Genomic DNA, 21,129 nt, shown 5'->3' with positions numbered 1-21,129 from the left:
TTTTTTAATGATTGCCATTCTAACTGGTGTGAGATGGTATCTCATTGTGGTTTTGATTTGCATTTCTCTGATGGCCAGTGATGATGAGCATTTTTTCATGTGTCTGTTGGCTGTATGAATGTCTTCTTTTGAGAAATGTCTGTTCATATCCTTTGCCCACTTTTTGATGGGGTTGTTTATTTTGTTCTTGTAAATTTGTTTGAGTTCTTTGTAGATTCTGGATATTAGCCCTTTGTCAGATGAGTAGATTGCAAAAATTTTTTCCCATTCTGTAGGTTGCCTATTCACTCTGATGGTAGTTTCTTTTGCTGTGCAGAAGCTCTTTAGTTTAATTAGATCCCATTTGTCAATTTTGGCTTTTGTTGACGTTGCTTTTGGTGTTTTAGACATGAAGTCCTTGCCCATGCCTATGTCCTGAATGGTACTACCTAGGTTTTCTTCTAGGGTTTTTATGGTATTAGATCTAACATTTAAGTCTCTAATCCATCTTGAATTAATTTTTGTATAAGGAGTAAGGAAAGGATCCAGTTTCAGCTTTCTACTTATGGCTAGCCAATTTTCCCAGCACCATTTATTAAATAGGGAGTCCTTTCCCCATTTCTTGTTTCTCTCAGGTTTGTCAAAGATCAGATGGCTGTAGATGTGTGGTATTATTTCTGAGGACTCTGTTCTGTTCCATTGGTCTATATCTCTGTTTTGGTACCAGTACCATGCTGTTTTGGTTACTGTAGCCTTGTAGTATAGTTTGAAGTCAGGTAGCGTGATGCCTCCGGCTTTGTCCTTTTGACTTAGGATTGTCTTGGCAATGCGGGCTCTTTTTTGGTTCCATATGAACTTTAAAGCGGTTTTTTCCAATTCTGTGAAGAAACTCATTGGTAGCTTGATGGGGATGGCATTGAATCTATAAATTGCCTTGGGCAGTATGGCCATTTTCACAATATTGATTCTTCCTATCCATGAGCATGGTATGTTCTTCCATTTGTTTGTGTCCTCTTTTATTTCACTGAGCAGTGGTTTGTAGTTCTCCTTGAAGAGGTCCTTGACATCCCTTGTAAGTTGGATTCCTAGGTATTTTATTCTCTTTGAAGCAATTGTGAATGGAAGTTCATTCATGATTTGGCTCTCTGTTTGTCTGTTACTGGTGTATAAGAATGCTTGTGATTTTTGCACATTAATTTTGTATCCTGAGACTTTGCTGAAGTTGCTTATCAGCTGAAGGAGATTTTGGGCTGAGACGATGGGGTTTTCTAAATATACAATCATGTCATCTGCAAACAGGGACAATTTGACTTCTTCTTTTCCTAACTGAATACCCTTGATTTCTTTCTCTTGCCTGATTGCCCTAGGCAGAACTTCCAACACTATGTTGAATAGGAGTGGTGAGAGAGGGCATCCCTGTCTTGTGCCAGTTTTCAAAGGGAATTTTTCCAGTTTTTGCCCATTCAGTATGATATTAGCTGTGGGTTTGTCATAAATAGCTCTTATTATCTTGAGGTACGTTCCATCAATACCAAATTTATTGAGCGTTTTTAGCATGAAGGGCTGTTGAATTTTGTCAAAAGCCTTTTGTGCATCTATTGAGATAATCATGTGATTATTGTCTTTGGTTCTGTTTATATGCTGGATTATGTTTATTGATTTGCGAATATTGAACCAGCCTTGCATCCCAGGGATGAAGCCCACTTGATCATGGTGGATAAGCTTTTTGATGTGCTGCTGAATCCGGTTTGCCCGTATTTTATTGAGGATTTTTGCATCGATGTTCATCAGGGATATTGGTCTAAAATTCTCTTTTTTTGTTGTGTCTCTGCCAGGCTTTGGTATCAGGATGATGTTGGCCTCATAAAATGAGTTAGGGAGGATCCCCTCTTTTTCTATTGATTGGAATAGTTTCAGAAGGAATGGTACCATCTCCTCCTTGTACCTCTGGAAGAATTCAGCTGTGAATCCATCTGGTCCTGGGCTTTTTTTGGTTGGTAGGCTATTAATTATTGCCTCAATTTCAGAGCCTGCTATGGGTCTATTCAGGGATTCAACTTCTTCCTGGTTTAGTCTTGGAAGAGTGTAAGTGTCCAGGAAATTATCCATTTCTTCTAGATTTTCTAGTTGATTTGCGTAGAGGTGTTTATAGTATTCTCTGATGGTAGTTTGTATTTCTGTGGGGTCCATGGTGATATCCCCTTTATCATTTTTTATTGCGTCTATTTGATTCCTCTCTCTTTTCTTCTTTATTAGTCTTGCTAGCCGTCTGTCAATTTTGTTGATCTTTTCAAAAAATCAACTCCTGGATTCATTGATTTTTTGGAGGTTTTTTGTGTCTCTATCTCCTTCAGTTCTACTCTGATCTTAGTTATTTCTTGCCTTCTGCTAGCTTTTGAATGTGTTTGCTCTTGCCTCTCTAGTTCTTTTAATTGTGATGTTAGAGTGTCAATTTTAGATCTTCCTGCTTTCTCTTGTGGGCATTTAGTGTTATAAATTTCCCTCTACACACTGCTTTAAATGTGTCCCAGAGATTCTGGTATGTTGTATCTTTGTTCTCATTGGTTTCAAAGAACATCTTTATTTCTGCTTTCATTTTGTTATGTACCCAGTAGTCATTCAGGAGCAGGTTGTTCAGTTTCCATGTAGTTGAGCGGTTTGGATTGAGTTTCTTAGGCCTGAGTTCTAGTTTGATTGCACTGTGGTCTGAGAGACAGTTTGTTATAATTTCTATTCTTTTACATTTGCTGAGGAGTGCTTTACTTCCAATGATGTGGTCAATTTTGGAATAAGTGCGATGTGGTGCTGAGAAGAATGTATATTCTGTTGATTTGGGGTGGAGAGTTCTATAGATGTCTATTAGGTCCGCTTGGTGCAGAGATGAGTTCAATTCTTGGATATCCTTGTTAACTTTCTGTCTCGTTGATCTGTCTAATGTTGACAGTGGAGTGTTAAAGTCACCCATTATTATTGTATGGGAGTCTAAGTCTCTTTGTAAGTCTCTAAGGACTTGCTTTATGAATCTGGGTGCTCCTGTATTGGGTACATATATATTTAGGAGAGTTAGCTCTTCCTGTTGAATTGATCCCTTTACCATTATGTAATGGCCTTCTTTGTCTCTTTTGATCTTTGATGGTTTAAAGTCTGCTTTATCAGAGACTAGGATTGCAACCCCTGCTTTTTTTTTGTTCTCCATTTGCTTGGTAGATCTTCCTCCATCCCTTTATTTTGAGCCTATGTATGTCTCTGCATGTGAGATGGGTCTCCTGAATACAGCAGACTGATGGGTCCTGACTCTTTATCCATTTTGCCAGTGTGTGTCTCTTTTAATTGGAGCATTTAGTCCATTTACATTTAAGATTAATATTGTTATGTGTGAACTTGATCCTGCCATTATGATATTAACTGGTTATTTTGCTCGTTAGTTGATGAAGTTTCTTCCTAGCCTCGATGGTTTTTACATTTTGGCATGTTTTTGCAATGGCTGGTACCGGTTGTTCCTTTCCATGTTTAGTGCTTCCTTCAGGGTCTCTTGTAAGGCAGGCCTGGTGGTGACAAAATCTCTAAGCATTTGCTTATCTGTGAAGGATTTTATTTCTCCTTCACTTATGAAACTTAGTTTGGCTGGATATGAAATTCTGGGTTGAAAATTCTTTTCTTTAAGAATGTTGAAGCCCGGGCGCGGTGGCTCAAGCCTGTAATCCCAGCACTTTGGGAGGCCGAGACGGGCGGATCACGAGGTCAGGAGATCGAGACCATCCTGGCTAACACAATGAAACCCCGTCTCTACTAAAAATACAAAAACTAGCTGGGCGAGGTGGCGGGCGCCTGTAATCCCAGCTACTCGGGAGGCTGAGGCAGGAGAATGGCGTAAACCCGGGAGGCGGAGCTTGCAGTGAGCTGAGATCTGGCCACTGCACTCCAGTCCGGGCGACAGAGCGAGACTCCGCCTCCAAAAAAAAGAAAAAGAATGTTGAATATTGGCCCCCACTCTCTTCTGGCTTGTAGAGTTTCTGCTGAGAGATCTGCTCTTAGTCTGATGGGCTTCCCTTTGTGGGTAACCCTTTGTGGTATACCCTTTGTGGGTATCCGCCCTTTCTCTCTGGCTGCCCTTAAGACTTTTTCCTTCATTTCAACTTTGGTGAATCTGGCAATTATGTGTCTTGGAGTTGCTCTTCTGGAGGAGTATCTTTGTGGCGTTCTCTGTATTTCCTGAATTTGAATGTTGGCCTGCCCTACTAGGTTGGGGAAGTTCTCCTGGATGATATCCTGAAGAGTGTTTTCCAACTTGGTTCCATTTTCCCCCTCACTTTCAGGCACCCCAATCAGACATAGATTTGGTCTTTTTACATAATCCCATACTTCTTGCAGGCTTTGTTCATTTCTTTTTCTTCTTTTTTCTTTTGGTTTCTCTTCTCGTTTCATTTCATTCATTTGATCCTCAATCGCTGATACTCTTTCTTCCAGTTGATCGAGTTGGTTACTGAAGCTTGTGCATTTGTCACGTATTTCTCGTGTCATAGTTTTCATCTCTGTCATTTCGTTTATGACCTTCTCTGCATTAATTAGTCTAGCTGTCAATTCTTCCACTCTTTTCAAGATTTTTAGTTTCTTTGCACTGGGTACGTAATTCCTCCTTTAGCTCTGAGAAGTTTGATGGACTGAAGCCTTCTTCTCTCATCTCGTCAAAGTCATTCTCTGACCAGCTTTGATCCGTTGCTGGCGATGGGCTGTGCTCCTTTGCAGGGGGAGGTGTGCTCTTATTTTTTGAATTTCCAGCTTTTCTGCCCTGCTTTTTCCCCATCTTTGTGGTTTTATCTGCCTCTGGTCTTTAATGATGGTGATGTACTGATGGGGTTTTGGTTAGGTGTCCTTCCTGTTTGATAGTTTTCCTTCTAACAGTCAGGACCCTCAGCTGTAGGTCTGTTGGAGATTGCTTGAGGTCCACTCCAGACCCTGTTTGCCTGGGTATCAGCAGCAGAGGTTGCAGAAGATAGAATATTGCTGAACAGCAAGTGTACCTGTCTGATTCTTCCTTTGGAAGCTTCCTCTCAGGGGTGTACTCCACCCTGTGAGGTGTGGGGTACTGCCCCTAGTGGGGCATGTCTCCACCCTGTGAGGTGTCAGACTGCCCCTAGTGGGGGATGTCTCCCAGTTAGGCTACTCAGGGGTCAGGGACCCACTTGAGCAGGCAGTCTGTCCGTTCTCAGATCTCAACCTCCGTGTTGGGAGATCCACTGCTCTCTTCAAAGCTGTCAGACAGAGTCGTCTGTGTCTGCAAAGGCTTCTGCTGCTTTTTTTGTTGTTGTTGTTTAGCTGTGCCCTGTCCCCAGAGGTGGAGTCTACAGAGACAGGCAGGTTTCCTTGAGCTGCTGTGAGCTCCACCCAGTTCGAGCTTCCCAGCGGCTTTGTTTACCTACTTAAGCCTCAGCAATGGCAGGCGCCCCTCCCTCAGCCTCGCTGCTGCCTGCAGTTAGATCGCAGACTGCTGTGTTAGCAATGATGGAGGTTCCGTGGGCATGGGATCCTCCTGGCCAGGTGTGGGATATATTCTCCTGGTGTGCCCGTTTGCTTAAAGCGCAGTATTGGGGTGGGAGTTACCTGATTTTCCAGGTGTTGTGTGTCTCAGTTCCCCTGGCTAAGAAAAGGGATTCCCTTCCCCCTTGCGCTTCCCACGTGAGGCGATGCCTTGCCCTGCTTCAGCTCTCGCTGGTCGGGCTGCAGCAGCTGACCAGCACTGATTGTCCGGCACTCCCTAGTGAGATGACCCCAGTACCTCAGTTGAAAATGCAGAAATCACCAGTCTTCTGTGTTGCTCGAGTTGGGAGTTGGAGACTGGAGCTGTTCCTATTCAGCCATCTTGCTCCGCCCCCTCCTTTTCCATTTTAACTAAACACTTTGCATGAACCGTGGTGGTAACTTTTGCAGTTTGAGGTGGGACAGTAAAACTAGCAAATATCTTTTTCCTTCTTCAAAATTCCACGGGTAGAAGATGTGTTCTTACTGTAGATCTCAGCCACCTCAGCATATGACTTTTTTTTCCTTAAGTCAAGAACTTTCACATTTTTACTTAAAGGAAGTACTTTGTGGCTTCTCTTTGGCTTGTCCAAATTTCCAGCATCGCTATTCTTGCATGTGGGGGCTGTTATTAAACAAAAAAAGGGTTACTTCTGTATAAGCACTGCAATACTGCCTCAGTCATTCTGATAACCTAAGCGACTAATGGGAGGGTAGCATATACTGGACAGAGGGATGATTCATGTTCTGGGTGGGACAGAGTGGGATGGCTTGAAATATCGTTATGCTACTCAGAACAGTGTACAATTTAAAATTTATGAATTGCTTATTTCTGAGATTTTCCATTGAAAATTTTTGGACTGAAGTTGACTGGGTAACTGAAGCTGCAGGAAGTTTGACTGTGGATAAGGTGGAGCTACCCTAGGTTTTATTGTAGGGACAATTTTGCATTACTACTGAGGCATGAATATTTTGGGGTCTCTACTAAGTGATGCATAAATTCAATAGTGTGTCTTGACTTTGGCTGGAACTTGAATACATTTCAGTTCAGGAGGAGCTCTGGTAGTTTTTCAGTTTATAGTTCTTCAGTAATTGTCTTTCCAAGTAGCTGTTCTTTCACTTGTGGAGTCTTACCCTATATAGTTTCATAATCAGCCAAAAACTCAAGAACATCCTTGTGCATATTTTGTTTTTATTTTTATTTTTGAGACAGAGTCTGACTTTGTCACTCAGGCTGGAAATGCAGTGGTACGATCTTCGCTTACTGTGACTTCTGCCTCCTGGGTTCAAGCGATTCTTGTGCCTCAGCCTCTGAGTAGCTGGGATTATAGGCGCCTGCCACCATGCCTGGCTAATATATTTTTTATTTATTTATTTTTGAGATGGAGTTTCACTCTCTCAGGTTGGAGTGTAGTGGCACAGTCTTGGCTCACTGCAACCTCCGCCTCCTGGGTTCAAGCAATTCTCCTGCCTCAGCCTCCTGTGTAGCTAGGATTATAGGCATGCACCACCATGCCCAGCTAATTTTTGTATTGTTAATGGAAAAAGGGTTTCACCATGTTGGTCAGGCTGGTCTCGAGCTCCTGATTTGTGATCTGCCCACTTCGGCCTCCCAAAGTGCTGGGATTATGGGCATGAGCCACCGCATCTGGCCATGCCTGGTTAATTTTTGTATTTTTAGTAGAGACAGGGTTTCATCAGGTTGGCCAGGCTGGTCTTGAACTCCTAGCCTCAAGTAATCTGCCCACCTTGGCTTCCCAAAGTGCTGGGATTACAGATGTGAGCCACTGCACCTGCCCTTTGTGCGTATTTCTTGAGCTCTTTCCCTACATAGCTCCTTCCTTCCACATACTCTGCCCTACAAATTCCAGTCATTTCAGCTTTCCTAATATTGATCCCTGTCTCCTCTACTCAGTGAGGCCCCATGTTTCACCTGGGTTTTCCTTTCCAGAGTAGCAGTTCGGACAGTATCTCTAGGCAAAAAATCAGGGCAATTGTAGGCATCACCTCATTTCCTTCCTTTTTCTCAGGGATCATAGTTTTGTGCTGCCTATTGTCCAAAAACAGTGGCTTCATATATTCCATCCAGTTTTCTAATTGTTTCTGATAGATGGTCTCTTTAATGGCAGTTAGCCCATTATGGTCAGAAGCAGAAAAAGTATATTTTTTAAAAGTTCAAGTAAGGCAATTATTTTACCATAAACAGGAATAAAGGGCCCTCAGCTAAATGGTATGGTCACTTGAATTGTGACTTAGTCCCTTTGAGAGCACTAGTGAAAGTTGGGTTTTAAGATACGTGCCATGAGTACTGATGAAGAGGCTTATTTCTCAAATAGCAATTGTTGGTGTCCTACCATTGTGGTTTGTGCTACATCTGTGTAGAACTTGCGTTGTAATTTACTTAAAATATTTTCTTTAAGTTGACTTCCTTGTACCTTAAATTTATGTGAAAAGTAAACTATCGTATGACTATAAATGGAATTGAGAAACTAATTCTGTTTTTATAATATACATTAAACTAAGCAAATGACTTTATGGGGGGGCGGTGGGGGGGAGAGTCGCTGGACTACTGAAGTCGTCTCATATCAGTTAGTACTTTCCTACACCTGGTTGGTTGTACTCAAACAGACCACATAGGCACTGAAAGAGATGTGAGATGGGTGATGGAGATTAAAAAGGAATGGACATTTTCATTTATCATTTCTGATAGAAACACACAATTTTTAAAACTAGAATAAGCTTAGAAAACATCTAATCTAACCGACTCATCTCACAGATGAGAAAACAGTCTTACAGATGGACTAGCTGCTTTCCAAAGTCTCACCACTGGTTGATTAATTCAACAGTCACTTACCAACAGATACTAAGTGCTGGACACTCTTCTAGGAGCTGGGAATACAGTAGTAAACGAAGAGACAAAATCCTTATCTTCTTAGAGTTTACATTCTAGCAATGAGTAGAACCCCTTTTCTTGGGTCTGTGTTCAGTTGTGTATTAATAGGCAACAGACTACAAAGGACAGCACCTGAACACTTTAATAACTGTCCCCATCTTGTCCTTCAACACCTTTAGGAATCAGGTTCTTCTCCGTGTAAAATCAGCCCAATTTTGTAATGATCTCAGTCTAACCTACCTGGAATATATCAGCTCACTTCATATTTCCTAATGGAGCTACATCGCATGCTTTCAAGCTTTATCCCTATAAGAAAAAAATATCGATCGTTTTTACAAGAAAGTGCCCATGACCAATTACATCATTTAGAATTTTCTTGAGTGTAGTTGGCCTCTGGTTGCAACACAGATCAGCCTGCAGACAGGGTCTCTTGGCTTCTTATCTCATGTAGCTTTAGGATTGTGTTCCTGCCCTGTTTTGGTCTCTCTTGTATATGACTTACCCAAGGTGTTTGCGCTGTTTATGTGTACAACCTCCTATATCCCAGTCTTGTCTTTGTTTAGATCTGGAAACTCTTCTGGTCTGAGGAAAAGAAGACTGTACTTTGACATTCCAGTCTTGAAAGCCGACTGTATTCCTGACAGCTTCGATGTTTTTCACAGGCATAACCACCCCCAGAGAGGCAGAAAAGGTAGGATGGAAGAAATCATCAGAAATGAGTTTGGGCACGCAGTTGACCCTCCTTTTTGTCTTTAGATCAGTGGAATTAGTGAATACTGCTATGAACTCATGGAATTTTCAGCCTTCAGAATTCCCAGACGTCCTCAAGTTGTCTTTGAAGGATTCTTATTTTACAATGTGTGTTTTTCCTGAGAAAAGGAGAAAAACAGAGTGTGTCTTGTTAGTGGGATAGCTAAGATTTGAGGATAACTCCCTTTTATTACGGGATTGCTGTGTCTCAGGCATGATGCTATGTACTTTATCATTTTCACCTTCACAACAATCCAGTGATACATGAATTATATGGGACCTCATGCTACAAATAAGGAAGTAGAATCTTGGAGAGGCCACTTAGTTTCACTAACATCAAATAACCAGTATGTGATTGGGTCAAGATCCAGTTCCATTTGTTACCAATGAAAGCCTTCTACAATATAGCTCATTAATATCAGTGTTGGGGTAAAAGTTATAAATACACAAATATGTGTAAAACATTAAATGTAGTTTTTTTCCTCATACAATCATCTATAACTGAACAAACTGAGTCAGAATCTGAAATCTGTCTCAAAATCACTAAGTAAAGTGGTGACCTGAATGAGAATGATAGTCTTTCGAATTTTTTCCAAGCTTCTTTTCAACACAGCATTTTAATTCCAGGAAAAAAACGATTCAAATGGAATTGGCTGGAATTGTTCAGTTAAAACTCAGTGTTTTTACAGTTGAAACCTAGAAGATTTTTTTTAAGTGCCAGTGTTATAACTCTGCTCTTAAATCCTCTAAACTCAACAGTTATTTACTCAATTATTGAATGACATTCAAATATTTGAATGTCTCTTATTGATCATATTATGTTTTTTATTGCTACCTGTATATCCCAAATAAACTATTCTATTGCCAGACCAAAATAAAAGATAAAATATATTTTTTTCAAATTCAAAGAAGTTGTCTTTGGTCTATCTAGACTATCCGTTATCCTGAAAGATTTGTAGATGCTTAATAGGTGAAAATAAAATAGAAAATGCCTTTTTCCTCAAAGTATTCTGTTGGGATGTGCCATTTGAAAGAAAAAAAATCAGTTTAAGGAGACACATAATCATTAAACAATCTTGTTTCAGTCACTATCACTGCAAATGCAATTAGGGCCAATTCTCCTGAGTTTATGCTAATGGAAGGAGGGTGTAACATGCATGGTTGACAGGCTCAGATAATCTGAATAACTGATTTTCAACATTTCCCCCTAATAAACCTATTTACCAGAGTTGCTAGCAAGTAATGGAAACTGCCGATTCTCGTTTCCTTCCTCTCCCCCCAACACCCGGCGCCCCAACCCAGTCACCCTTTGATGGAGATGTTAGTGAGCAGTGAATTGGCCAAAAAGCTGTGGGAGGAAGAAGAAAGAAGGAAAGTCGATCAATCTTTGAATAAATAAGAGCTATTTTTATGTGATGCTTCTGCAATGGAAGGTCCTGCCACATGTAGAATATTGTCTAGGTTAATATTCTTATACATACTTGTACAATAAACCCACCTCAGATAATAGTCTTATTAAATTCATATAGGTAAGCAAAATAGCAATTCATTTTATTTGTTCAATAATATTAAAAGTTATAGATACAGTTGAAGTTTCTTTTGACATTTACCCTCAATCTCTCAGACCTGCCTCCTTACTCAAAAGGAGCCACATCTCTCTGATGTGTACTTACTATTATACTAAACATCCAGCTTTTCATCCAAGTTTTTTCTATGAATTTACATAGAAATTTAGTCAGAGAAAATAAGCATTTTTTTTTTTTACAGTAATAATAGCCTACCTATATAGTTTAGCTGTGTGGGGTGACACTGTTATGCATTGCCCAAATCCCCCTTCAATGAAGGACTCATCGCCTCATCAGGGAGCACTTTCAGCAGACTGTCTGCATCTCTCAGCCCCTTCTTGAACCACCTCTGCTACAATAGCCCCCTCACCCTCAGGCTCACCCCTGCCGGGGCAGGCAATGGTCAGTATCTGATCCAGTTCCATTTGGTACCAAGGTACTAGTTCCCATGCAAGCTCATTGTAAGACTACAAATGTCTTGCCATATTGGCACAGACTGGGGCAACTCAGAAAGATCTTCCTAGCCTCAGAGCTGCCTGTGGGGTGGCTGAGGCTGCTGTGGAGCCTACATCATAGCTCAACTTCTGTCTTCACCCAATCCTGCTTCCTTAGATGCTGATGCCAAGAAGTTTCCTAATAAACTTCCAGAACAGTAACTTCCATCTCATAGTCTGCTTCCCAGGAAACCACCCGATGACATGTCGCTTGCTTGGTTTTTCACAGAATATGTCCTGGAAGCCCCATTTGCTAGTAAACATAGACCTATCTCATTATTTTAATCTTGTATTTGTGTCAGAACTGAGATGTTGTTCATCAAAGCCCTGGTTCCCTATGTTTCTGAACCTGCACCTAGACTACATCATGATTAACTATGACTAAATTAGTGTGTTCTAGCCAATGGACTGTGGAGAGAAGTGATATATGGCACTCCCAGGCCCAATCTGTTGACACTTGATGAAATTTTCCACATCCTTTCTCATCCTCCATGTGCTAACTAGATGCAAAGGATCTAGCAGAAGTTTCCAAGGTCCTAGGGACAGCAGAGTCACAGAAAGCTGGGTCACTGAATCACCACATTGAAGGCTACCTGTAAACCTCCACCTCAAACTGTTAACCTGTTCAAAAATGTAGGGACATCTCTTATAGGAATTAGTCTCTCCTCCTTAAAAATAAGGAACTCTTCAGCTATTTCCAGTCTCTCACTATTACAAAACACATTGCTCTGAGTATTTTGTACATGTCTCCTTGGGTGCAAGTGTTTCTCTGGTATAAATAGTAAAAACAGAAGCGGACTTGCTAGGTCTTGAAATACACAAGCTTTAAAATTCAATATTTTTGTACCATTTCCCAAAGTGATTATACCAATTTGCATTCCTACTAGGAGTGCATGGAAATACTTCTTTCTCATAGCTTTCAAATGTGGGACTATGCCAGGCACTCTACTAAATATTTTACCTGCCTTAAAATATTTGAGCCTCAAAGTAACTCTAAAGTGTACATTTCTATTCCTTAGCTCTGCTTTTCAGATGAGAAAACTGAGGTCAATAATTTACAGCTGAAAGAGCTAAGATCTAAGCTTAAGGTTTTCTGACTCCAGACTTAGAGATCGATTTCTTTTCTCTTACATTATATTGCTTGTATACAATTCTCATTCAAAGTTAGAAGTTGTCAGGTAAATTATTTAATTAAAGGTTATACTTTATTGGGGAGAATTAAGGACGGTAGTGGTCTTCATGTATGGGGATTAATTGGTCATGAGGAGGTATCATTCATAAAGGTCAAGGGTTTATTTTCATGGGTCAAACAGTATGCAGGACGGTTAAGCTTTCCCTCTCAACTTTGAAAAAAAAAAAGCATAAATGTATATAGATCTGTCAGTCATTTAAAAGGCTTTTCTAAAAATAAGTAAAACAAAAGCTAATAAAATCTGCATTCCGGGTGGCTGCTTGCAAAGTGGCTGTAATTACTTGGCCAAATCACATCTTGCTCAGTGTTCCTCCATGAACTTCCTTTGTCCTCGAATTGAACATAATGCAGAGGAGGTCTGTGTGGGTCTGGGACAGGATGGAATTTGGACCAGCTGTTTTCAAAGGTTACATTAGAAACTCAAAGGCTAAAGGCAGTTACTGTGAAAACTGCCTTCTAAAGTGGGAATCTCCCCATCGTATCACGTGCCTGTACCAAGAACTATGGCAGGGGTGAAACTGGAAACACACAAATCTTCACAAGATAAACAAAATGTTAGACCCTATAGACAAGGCACAGGGACACATTTGACTTCCCAAATTCCTTCCATTTTTGTGGTTTTTGAGGTTACAATAGAATTTAAGTCTCTCTGGGTTCATGTTCATCTAGTTTTGACAAAATATGACTTCCTGTGTCAGTGAAAGAAGGTTTTGATTTACAAAAAAAAAAAAAAAAATGAGGCAATTAGATGAAATAGTTTCACTAACTGTAAATTAATCAAAGTTAGATTTTTCTTAAAATATGCAGGGGTCAAAAATCTGGGCATGAAACAAGCACTGGACCGATTTGGGGTTTCCCTGGGTCTTACCATGTTGAAAATCCCTGAGTTCCTATAAATACCAAATTTGTTAAGGGGGCAAGAGGGCAGAGCAGAAAAAGATAAAGAGGGCTAATTGGGTATATATAATTGCTGGGCAGAAAGCTTAAATTTGGTCTCTTAGGCAAATGTGTCCCTTTAATGCTGTTACCTCTTTCTATGATGATATACATTCATTCATTTAGCCAGCATCTATTGTGCTTACTACATGTCAGGCACAGTTACACACTTGTTCTACAGTGGGGGATGAAATAAACACAGACTTACAGTCTTTGAGTGGAGAGAAGATGAAATATGTAAGTCAATACAACTATTCCTAAGTAAGTATTTAGGAAAACTGAGACAGTTGCTATGAAAAAAGCAATTGGGGTACATCAATGAAGAATGAAAGCAGAGACCTATGTAGATAAAGTCCTCAAGGAAGACGTGTCCTCAGAGGCACAGTTTGAATGGAGACAGATGCAGAATGAGTCGGGGGTGAAATTTCTTAGGCTGGGAGGCTGCTCACATGAAGACTCTAGGACAGGGAAGAGCTTGGGATAACTGGAGGCTAGAACATACTGGGACAGTGGCTCAAGCAGGAGGTGGAGAGGGAAGCAGGGGCTAGGGAGTTCCAGAGAGTGGAATGATCCTGGAGAGTCTTAAGCAGAGAGATGACACAGTCAAATTCACATTTTAAAAATATCACTCCAACTGCAGTGCTCACACTGTATTCGAAGGAAAAGATGGTTGAGAAAGTAAGGTGGAGGTAGGGAACTGACATCATGGGTGACTGCAATAGTTGAAGTACTGCAAGGCAGAGGAGCAAAAGTGAGATGTATTTATGTATCTGTTCCTTTGTCATTGGATGTACTCATTTGGATCTCTATCAAAGCTACCATGAAAGTGAAATACTGTATGAATCTGACTGTATAGCATGAATCCCATTAAGCTTTCTCAGGAAAGTATACTCAGGCAAGCTGGAAGGCCATTACTTTGGTTTCAAGCTCTGACGATTGTCAGAAACAGAGTATCCAAAGTGCCCAGATCTCTGATTATAGCAACGTGCAGAACTTGTGAGATTTTGCAAGTGTTCCCATGTGACATGTGGTGCATGAGGTTGCCATGGCAGTGAACTCCTCCAACAAGGATATTAGGAGGTATACTTACCTGAGTCTCTTTTCCATTTCCTTGACATGAGATTTAATGGAGAAGGCAGAGAGTAACAAGTGTAATGAGATTCTGTTTTGTCTATGTTTATGCTCATGGAATATCTGAAAAGAAAGGAAGGTATGACATCTATTTTTTCAAATGGCGGTGTGTGGAGGCTTAGGAGCTGTTCATTTTGAAACTTCAGTGGAGATTTTTGACTGGCTTTTACATATCCCACTGTTTGTGGATATGCTCCATCACAAGCAGACGTTTTAAGTGCTGTAGTGGGCCAAACTTTGTTTTATTTTAGTATTTGTCCACTAAAGATGTCTGTGAAATTTCTAATGTTCATTTGTGAACTGTTTTGGAGAAAGTAGGGAATTGGAAGTCCTGAGCAGTGGAATTGCCAGGCACTGGTTGAACATGTATTTGAGATCTCTAGCCATGAATTTAAAGTGATGCCAATCAGCACTTTTGCTTTTAAATAGCTACAATGTCTTCTAAGGCAAATAATATCTCCAATAGGAAATTGATTTATTGTCCATGGTATCTGTGGTTTGAGGTTTTCTTTCATTGAGTGATAAATATTTTTTGAGCATCTATTTTGAGCCAAACACTGTATGGACAAAATAAGCTAAGGGGAGCAGAATGAGGAAATAAAAAGGACAGAAGATAGAACTTAGGGATAAAAATAACTCAGGAAAAGGAACTTTAAAATCTTCTTGGCGTTCACTTCCCAGTCTTTCATTTTCCATCTACATCGCCTTAGATGAGTCACTTAATCTATGCTTTTGTTGATCACTTTAAATTTGAAGGCTTAACTAAACTACAGAGTCTTTAGTGGCCTTTAAGGGAAAGATGTAATCAAAATGCTAGGCATGACACATATATTATATTTTACATATCTCTGAAACAGATATTCTCCAAAGATCTTGGTATCATTTAATAGGTAGTTGCAGCAAATAACTTGGATAAAGTTCTCCCTAGAGGTTGAGAACTTGGTGAGGTTTTTTGTTTCCAAAAGAAAAAGAAAAAAAAAAAAGAAATTGCTGTTTGGTGGGCTTATTTGCTCTGAATTTTTGCTGTCTCACCTAGAAAATGAGCATAGAAACTTGGGAACTTGGGAGAGAGAGAGAAAGAGAGAGAGAGAGTATGTGTGTGTGTGTGTGTGTGTGTGTGTGTGTGTGATATTGAGTTAAATGTGGGCAATGTTAGCCATTTGTCTTTTTTTACATCAAAATTAAAAAGCACTTAGAACACAGAAATCAAAGCCCCACCTCACTGGCTTTTACTTTCTGAGTTCCCATGCTGACATAATCCCAAATGCTAACTTAGTCAAGTATGGCTAATCCTCTAGGAGCCTCAGCAGTCAACCACGTAATTCAGTGCCACTTTACAGAACTCTCAATTTAATTTTTCAGATTTGTCAAGGAGAAGTATAAAAGTGTGTTCACCCTATAAAGTAGAAACCACACTGAAGGAACTGCAATAATGCAGAACTTCCTATCATCCATGATGACACCCCAGCCTTTCCAACTCCATTATCTAGAGCTGTGGTTCTCAGTCAGAGGCAACTTTGTCTCTCAGGGGACGTACACAATGTCTAGACACATTTTGATTTCCATGATTGGGAGGCAGAGGTAGGTAGAGGCCAGGGATGCTGCTAAACCTCCAAAAATGCACAGGAGAGTTTCTCACAACAATTCTCTGAACCAGAATGTCAATAGTGTTAGTGCTGAAGTTGAGAGACGCATGTCTGAATTGCTCCTTAACCCCATAATTAAATATGTCTGATTTTTGGGATTGTAAGCATGCTAAAAGAAAAAGCTGGCTGAATGCGGTGGCTCATGCCTGTAATCCCAGCACTTTGGGAGGCTGAAGTGGGCAGATCGCTTGATCCCAGGAGTTCAAGACCAGTCTGGGAAAGATGGCAAAACTCTGTCTCTATTAAAAATACAAAACATTAGCTAGGCCTGGTGGCATGCACCTGTGGTCCCAGCTACTTGGGAGGCTGAGGCGGGAGGATTTCCTGAGTCTGGGAGGCAGAGGTTGTGGTGAGCCCAGATGACACCACTACACTCCAGCGTGGGCAATAGAGAGAGACTCTGTCTCAAAAAAAAAAAAAAAACCTAAAACCTTAATTTAGATTTTAACAGGGTATACCAATAGTTTTCCAAAGCAAAGTGCTTTTTAGTTTGTAAAATCAAGTGTAAAATATGGTCCATTTACAATACAAATGATATCTTTTATACATAGAAGGTATTTTATAGTATGCAAAAACAGAGTCACATATCAGTCAGGTCAACCTGTAAATTTGTTGTGGCTCCATCACATTGAAATTTCTACTGCTTTTTTTCTTTTTTAATCTTTTATTTTGAGATGGAGTCTTGCTTTGTCGCCCAGGTGGGAGTGCAGTGGTGCGATCTTGGCTCACTGCAACCTCCACCTCTTGAGTTTAAGCAGTTCTCCTGCCTCAGTCTCCTGAGTAGCTGGTATTACAGGTGTGCATCACCATGCCTGACGAATTTTGTGTTTTTAATAGAGATGGGGTTTCACCATGTTGGCCAGGCTGGTCTTAAATTCCTGACCTCAAGCAATTTGCCCACCTCAGCCTCCCAAAGTGCTGGGATTACAGGTGTGAGCCACCACCCCTGCTTCTACTTCATTTTTGATTTACATTATCAGTAATAATTGGAAAGGTTTTAGGATATTTTAAGGTAACCATATATATTTTTGTATACCTTGAAAAATTACATCTATTTTCTCAACAAAAATCTTTCCTTGTGAAGTGACTTCTTTTGCTACTAGCAATTTTTAAACATTGTTGTTGTCGTGGTAATGTTAATTATTATTACAAGTAAATTCTCCAGATCTAAATTTGGAAACATGCAAGATATTCTCCAAGAAAGAAAAATCAGTGGTAAAAAGTCTTAGCCATTCTTTCTTTTGTTGCATAGTTGCATTCAGGTCATTTAATTCTGCCCATGGCATCAAGAATGCCTATTTTTATGAAAAGCTGGTTTTACAGCAAGAAAATTGGTCCACCTCTCGATTATGATGCCTAATGATTCATGGTTGTTAGATAACTTTCAGAACACAACAGATTTGATTCACTGATGGAGTTTGCATTCCACAGCATCTCTTAGGATCTTTACGGAGGTCACAGATTTAGATCTTTTGTTGTGTTTGAACTCCAAGATGTTCAGTCCTACTTTCTGCAGTCATTGAGGGCAGCTGTAGAACTGGCAAATAAGCAACAGTGTGAGTTGAGGCAAGGTGGTGCTACCCATGAAAAGAACCAGGGGCCACAGGGGGTCTCAGCTCTTAGTAATAGAGGCAGAGATTGCCCCTGAGAAGAGAAAGAAGCACATGCCATAGAGAAAGGTGGCTATAACAGGGATAACCAAAATGTAAATAGAATGACTTAAGCTTTCTCTTTTTTTTAAATTATACTTTAAGTTCTAGGGTACATGTGCACAACGTGCAGGTTTGTTACATATGTATACATGTGTCATGTTGGTGTGCTGCACCTGTGAACTCATCATTTACACTAGGTATATCTCCTAATGCTATCCCACCTCCCTTCCCCCCCCCATGACAGGTCCCAGTGTGTGATGTTCCCCACCCTGTGTCCAAGTGTTCTCATTGTTCAATTCCCACCTATGAGTGAGAACATGTGGTGTTTGGTTTTCTGTCCTTGCGATAGTGTGCTCAGAATGATGGTTTCCAGCTGCATCCATGTCCCTACAAAGGACATGAATTCATCTTTTTTTATGGCTGCATAGTATTCCATGGTGTATATGTGCCACATTTTCTTAATCCAGTCTATCATTGATGGACATTTGGGTTGGTTCCAAGTCTTTGCTATTGTGAATAGTGCCGCAATAAACATACATGTGCATATATGTTTATAGTAGCAATGATTTATAATCCTTTGGGCATATACCGAGTAATGGGATGGCTAAGTCAAACGGTATTTCTAGTTCTAGATCCCTGAGGAATCACCACACTGTCTTCCACAATGGTTGAACTAGTTTACAGTCCCACCAACAGTGTAAAAATTGTTCCTATTTCTCCACATCCTCTCCAGCACCTGTTGTTTCCTGACTTTTTAATGATCGCCAGAATGGCTTAAACTTTCTAAAATCACATAGGCATATTCTCCAAGTCTGTTCTTGGATAGCCAAGGTTTCCTGACCTCAGGGGCGTCTCAGTGAGGGCTGCTAGAAAATTCTTTCCTGCACACAACTCACCCGAGTTCCTGATTCTTTCATTTAGATCTGTATACCTAAGGGCTAGTTTTTCGTCATTGTAAGGCAGATCACATTTTAACAAACTGATCCTGTGCATCTGCTACATTCCTTATTTCCTGAGTTCTACAGACACCGTTCATCAAACTAAAGTGCAGAGAAAACACTGAACTAGGAATATGTTGTAAGATGGATCCCCAGTTCAGAAACTTAAAAATGTTGGGGAAAAATGTTTATCTTATGATAAGGTACTTGTGGACCACTGGAGACAGTTACATTAAGGATATGGCTTTAAATTCGACTGCCTTGGGTTTACATCCTGGCTCTGCCATGGATGGATGAACTTGAACAAGTTATTTAACCTCCCTATGCTTCAGATTTCTCATCTTGAAATCAGGATGATAGGAACTCCTTCCCAATTTTTTTAAGAGACTCAAAATAATGTTCATCAAGCATCAATATTATCGTCATTGTTCTAGATCTGGGCTACAGATTCAAAATATGGCAGTTGTCAATACACAGTAACTAGGTACAGAAGTAAACATGGTAATTAAGAATTTGGAACTTGATACCTGGGTTTCAATTTCAGCTCTGCTACTTCCTGGCTGTGTGACCGTGGGCTGACTTAACCTCTAAGGGCCTCAGTTTCCTTATTGGTAATGACAATATCATTGACATCCAAGAGTTTTAAAAATCTTTAAATTAATTTAAGCATTAAATTAACTTACATAAATGAGTTTAATATTTGGCATATGATAAATATTCAATAAAATTAAGTTTAAGCATAATTTTAAAAATTTTTTCTTAGAAAATAAAAAAAGTTATTGTGGAACAATATACATAAAACTTACTATTTAACCATTTTTAAGTATACAGTTCAGTGGCATAGTACATTTGCATAGTTATACACTATCCCCACTATCTATCTCCAGAATTCTTACATTCATTATCCCAAACTGAACTCTGTACCTATTAGTAATAACTCTCCCTTTCCCCTTCCCCACATCTCAGCTCCTGGTAACCACTTTCTGTCTCTATGAACTTGCCTATTCTAAGTACCACCTTTAAGTGGAATCCTGCAATATTAGTTTTTTTGTGGCTGGCTTATTTCCCTTGGCATAATATTTCCAAGGTTCTTCCATTCTGTAGCATGTGTACAATTTCATTCAAGGCTGAACAATACTCCATTGGATGAATATACCACATTTTGTATATCCATTCACTTGTTGATGCACATTTGGGTTGTCTCCACCTTTTGGCTATTGTGAATGGGCTGCTATGAACATTGATGTATACTATCTTTAATAAAGTACAGCAACAGAGAGTGTGAGAGAGAGTGAGCCCCAACATTGAATGGGCAGGCGAAGGAAGACGCTCTTTTAGAAAATTGAGAGTCTTTGAAGGCTTGTAAGTAGAGGTTGGGTTTGATCACATTCACAGGAGGTTTGTAAAACTTGTTAAGGGTCTGATTGAGGACAGTGGCATTGGGCTCAGGGAAGAGTGAATATATATGTACACTGAAGAAGTATCACAAAAAGAGATACCAGCAAGAAGGGCCATAAATCAGAACTTCACAGCCCCTTTGAGAAGGATTTCAGATTCCATGCTAAGCCTATTACATCACACCTTTAATCTTCATTGCTGCCCCAAGAAGTATCATCTCTACTTAGCAGGTGAGGGAGCAGCAGCATTCTGTAACTTCAACAATTTCCAATAACTAGCAAGCGGTCAAACTGACATTTTATCCCAAACCTGCCTCCTCCTAAAGCCAGGGTTCAAAAAGTAATGTGTTCAATGCCAGTCCTGAATGAGACAAGAACTCATTTCACATTCAGCAAAGACTCTTCTGAAGCCATGTCTCTGGCCTGATTCTCTCTCAGTGATTTCTGCCCTTACGGCATTTCAAGAATCAAAGGGAGCCCTTTGAGTGTCTAATGAACTTGACACATTTATATTCATATATGTTTAGTTTGCCAAGGGGACCTGAACAACAGCTCAGCATCTGATTTCCCTGATCTTTTCTTACTAAATTTTCAAGTTATGCTGTATGGATCACAGCACAGTAAAAGCTATACAAAGAATAGATCAGAGGCTGGGAATTTTCATGACCATCACCCCCCTCAGTACCAGTTTCTATAAAACAAGGTAATTCAGGAAAGAAAATCACTTCTAATTCATTCTTTGCCCTTCAAAAATGTGGATGTTTATAAATCAGGCATGTGGCACAATTGTGACACATACCATATAATTTACCACTTGCAAGTCAGTCCCTAAAATTCCATTTCCTCCTGGGAAAGTTCACTCATTCACTCATGACCAGTGAAAGACACATGTGTAGCCTACATCCTGCCTTTATTTCCTTCTAGAATACTTGACACATGACACATTTGTTGGTGACTCCTCAATAATTAAGGCGTTACAACAGTTGAAAAGCCATTTCAAGGGATGCAATACGTAAAAATAATTTTCTTTCTATAAAAT

At 40.0% G+C, this 21,129-nt stretch overlaps 1 protein-coding gene across 3 annotated transcripts in view; it reads right to left on the bottom strand.

The window, feature by feature from the left end:
- The window catches only part of LOC117083092, a 358,101-nt gene that overhangs the window by 11,052 nt on the left and 325,920 nt on the right, over nt 1-21,129 (bottom strand). For all 3 annotated transcript variants that reach the window (XR_004436935.1, XR_004436937.1, XR_004436936.1), the window contains one exon: nt 8,892-9,258. The gene's annotated coding sequence lies outside the window, so the exon portion shown is untranslated. The remainder of the gene's footprint in view (nt 1-8,891; nt 9,259-21,129) is intronic.

This window comes from Trachypithecus francoisi, unplaced genomic scaffold, assembly GCF_009764315.1.
Source record: "Trachypithecus francoisi isolate TF-2019V2 unplaced genomic scaffold, Tfra_2.0 Lachesis_group0, whole genome shotgun sequence".
In the NCBI taxonomy this organism is placed as follows: Eukaryota; Metazoa; Chordata; class Mammalia; order Primates; family Cercopithecidae; genus Trachypithecus; species Trachypithecus francoisi.
The sequence above is the reverse complement of the archived record's forward strand: the minus strand, read 5'-3'. Positions and strand labels throughout refer to the sequence as shown.